Below are 4,207 nucleotides of genomic sequence, written 5' to 3'. Positions count from 1 at the left end.
GTTCTGTATTCTTCTTTTTACATATGCTAATATCATAATTGTCAGATAAAGAGCACATTTCATCATTTTAAAACAAGAAACTGATGCCATTTAAGGTAAAATCAGACATTAACATCTTGATTTAGGTAAAAGGCAGCAATGATTCTTATGAATTGCACCAAAAGAACACCTGTGGCTATTTAAAAAGATTTCCAAATAAGAGAGAAGTCCAATATTACAAAGTACAATCAAAAGTAAATGTATTTTGTATTTTGTTAAAAGGCAGCAATGAATCTCATGATGATGACGACAGGAAGTCTGAAAGTAAGATTCAACATAAAAGATTTAATGTTCTTACAGTTCCTGAGCCAGTAAATGGAAAACAGAGTAATTGTTTTCTCTTTCTTTCATCAGAGTGTGATGGAACAGTAACCCTGATGAGTTTGGTCCCGGGAGCTCTGACCGGTCTCCTCTTAATGATCATCATCGGTCTTGTTGTTAAAAACCGGAAACTTCAGAAAGGTACTTCCTGAAAGCTACTCTCTCTTGCGTTTTATTTTTATTTCTTCTCTAAAATTGTGTGAATATGTAAGAAAAATGGTTGCCTAATCAGAATAAAAGCAAAGTAACGATGAATAATGATTGTCAGTGACCTGATTGGATGTTTTGTCTCTTTCATTCAGCTGCTAATGAAGAACAGAATCCACAACAGCCTGAGGTGAATCAACTTTTATCATTTCCTATTATATGTTTTAGAGGCGGCAGAGGCATGATTGAGTTGTTCTTACTAACTCAGCTGTTCTGACTCGTTCCAGAATCTGGACTCTGGCCTGAAAGATGCAGCACTGAGTGTGTATGCAGCAACAATAAGGAACAGGAGGCCTGCATCAGAGAGAGAAGTGGAGACTCATGTTGTTTATGCTGTCCGCAGATAGACCCAAAGAGGAACTGATGCTTTATCATATTCATCTCCTGCTGTGTTCTTTTGTGGGTGAATGGGGAGGAGTTACCCTTTTCTTATTGAAAAGAAATATCAAATTAAATCAATAAACGTGATTTTTTTTTAAAGGGCTTTCAATCTCTTTCTACTCTCTCTTACTCTACATTGCGAGTCTTATCCGACTGTGGGGACTGTCCAGAGTAAGATCAGGGGTCAGCAACTTTATGGCTTAGACTAGACTAGGTTTAGACTTTGAAGAGATTAAGATTAAGATTAAAGTCTGACACCATCTCAAAACACTCATCTAACGTTAAAGACGTGTCATAGTATGTGAAGACTGGTGATCTTGCAGGTTCACACATTGAAAAACTACAAGTAATGTTAGATTTGTTTGTTTTCTGTCTTTAGCATTTAATTTAGTGCTGCGTCATAGCAACCATAACTAACACTGACTCTAGCCGTTAGCTGCTTCCTGTTTGGTGTTGGAGGGTGCGCACCCATTGGTTGTTGACAGTGTTCATGGGATTTAATTTCACTACCAAGACTTACGATGCCTTCAAATACATTAGATTTTGTTGGAATGTCAAGACGTGAAAAAAGAATGCCTCAGACTTGGTTTGATGATCACCTTACACCAAACAAGGAAAAAGTAGAAAAGTTGTGTGGTGGAAGGTCAACATTAGTCACCCAGGCATTGCCAGTCTGCCAAAGTGTGTCATGGGGAATTTTTTCTGAAATTTTTCAATCTACTTGCAAAATTACCTTTTTCACAGCAGGAAAACAGACTTTTTTTATAGCGGTTTTTACTTTTTTTCATTCAGCAAAGACCCGTCCTACTCTGCCTCTGATGGGCTAGTGTCTTCTTAGCAGAATGCGGTGCGACACAGAATAATATAGCACTGCTTTTGTGGGCTGGACAGATGATGGCAGGCTTAATGTTGATATGGCATACTGGTTAACAACATTATTTAAAAATGGAACTTGATATTATCAAGGTTGCTGACTTCTAAATTAGATTAAGGAAGGAGGGAGTGTGTTAGACATCACACATCAGTATAAGCAAGTCGATTCGGAATCATGTTTATGACAGTGTGTTAAATGTAATTCGTATTATTAATAAATACTAAGGCCTTCATGTTCCCAAAATGGAAATAGTTGACTGTGACGTTTAAAATGTGTTAGCTGTAAATAAGTGTTTTTTCACCACTTCCCTTTTCTTTAAACTCACAGGCCCTCCTATATCTTCACATAGTGCCTCTGTGTCTGTTAACAGGTGTCTGAAGCAGTGTGACAGTTGGACAGCAAGATATAAAAGCTTTACTCTGCCTAAAAGTGTTAAAAGATCACGCATTATTACTGATTGAATCATTCTAATGCATGCATCAAACAATTTAATAGTCTATATATAGTCACTATAACTTAGCAACAGCCACAACTCACATAACACAATTACTTTTGGTCTATATCTCACTTTGGTTGTTGGTGACTGTAATTTTGCAGCTCTTGTAGACACCATAAGATTCACTAAGATTGCTGTTGCATTTATTTCCTGTTCACTTTCAACTTTAACTCAATTAAATCCATAAAACTACAGATTATGTTGTCTGTCCTTAAAACTTTAAACGTCCTATGACATGCTGCTTTTTTGATGCTTTGATATAGGCCGTCCCCTAATACTGTATCTGTAGTCTCTTTCCCAAAATTCAGCCATGGTGAAGAATTACAGCCACTAGAGCCAGTCCCACAATGAGCTTTCCTTAAGACATGCCATTTCTGAGTCTGTAGCTTTCTAAACAGGAGTGGGGGACAAGGTGGAGGCTGGGTGTGTGGCCTTGACCCCTAAGGTCTATATAAAAGCTTCCAAAGAGCACCATGTCATCGGACCTTAAAGGGAAGATTGCAGATCTGCCCATTTGACCAGGGCTCGGTTTACATCACCATTTCTAGCCACTGGGGGACCATAGTCAGGCTGGGGAACTGATATCAATGTTACAAAACCTAAAAGTGAAATTTCCATGCCATGGGACCTTTAATAATGTGTGCTCAGAGACCCACTGCTAGTAGTAGGCCTACATATGGATATTTAATCATAACAGATTGTATGTGTATTTTGTGTGTTTTTAGTCACTTTATTTTTATTTATTTTTAGTATTTAAGTGTTGTACATCTGTGTTGAGGATGGCGCCTGACAACGTCGGAACTTTTCTTTTAGTGTGACTATTAGTTTGGTCGTCGACCAAAAGGCATGCTGTGCTATTGTTTAGGCACGCAATCAGCTGATAGCGCTGTGTGGCCCTGTGCTGCTGCCGGGGGGCCAAACCCGAAATCCCAAAGGAACTACGAAGGAGACTCCGGGGTTGCAGAGTAGGAATAAAATGTAAGGAAAAAAGAAGAAAACATAAGCCTGCCGTCCTAGCGGTCATTATGGGGAATGTACGGTCTCTGGGGAATAAGACAGACAGACTCGCGGTGCTCATCGAAACCCAGAGAAAGTTCCGATTACTGTCTTTTAGAGACATGGCTGCACTCGCACATCCCGGACTATGGTGTGGCGGTGTCCGGCTTTTTGACGGTTTGGGCGGACAGGGACGTTATAGAAAGTGGTAAGAAGAATGGAGGAGGGGTTGCACTGTATGTGAGTGAAAAGGAGAGCAACCCCGGACATGTGAATGTGAAAGAACGCTTTTGTAGCCCGGACATTGAACTAATGGCTGTGGGGTTTCGTCCGTGGGCTACCATTCACCGAGGGAGTTTAAGTCCGCCATAGTGGTCACTTTCTACGTTCCACTATCTGCTGATGCGGAGGCAGCTGCTGACATCATTCACATCACTGTCTTGCAATTCCAGATGCAGCAGCCCAACGCCTTCATGGTTATCTCTGGGGATTTCAATCATGTTTTGCTGGATAAATCCCTCCCGGACTTTCAACAATATAATAACTGTCCCATAAGAAACGATAAAACTTGTATGCAAATGCTAAGGATGCGTAAGGTGCAAGTGCCCTCTTCCCCCCTTGGCAAATCCGATCACAACCTTGTCTTGCTGTCTCCTATGTATGCGCCTCTTGTCCTGCGGCAGCCTTTCCACAAAAGGACTGTGAGGAGGAGGACTCAGGAGGCTGAGGGGGCAGTGCAGGACTGCTTGGAGTCTACAGACTGGGGCGTGCTCTGTGAGCCACTTGGGGAGAACATCAATAACATGGCTGACTGTATTACAGAATACATCAAATTCTGTGAAAACACCACCATGTCCTCCTGGACTGAACACAGCTTTCCCAAAAATAAGCCG

The 4,207-nt window shown here is 40.9% G+C and overlaps 1 long non-coding RNA gene across 1 annotated transcript; it reads left to right on the top strand.

Moving 5' to 3' along the window:
• The first annotated feature begins 6 nt into the window (after nucleotides 1-6).
• On the top strand, nucleotides 7-999 carry LOC117934881. Its single transcript, XR_004654583.1, has 4 exons — nucleotides 7-303; nucleotides 394-501; nucleotides 663-697; nucleotides 795-999. It is a non-coding gene; the product is annotated as an uncharacterized LOC117934881 (long non-coding RNA).
• Nucleotides 1,000-4,207: the final 3,208 nt, after the last annotated feature.

The sequence above is a fragment of the Etheostoma cragini genome, chromosome 19 (assembly GCF_013103735.1).
Source record: "Etheostoma cragini isolate CJK2018 chromosome 19, CSU_Ecrag_1.0, whole genome shotgun sequence".
Classification (NCBI taxonomy): Eukaryota; Metazoa; Chordata; class Actinopteri; order Perciformes; family Percidae; genus Etheostoma; species Etheostoma cragini.
This window is presented reverse-complemented; position numbering and strand designations above follow the sequence as displayed.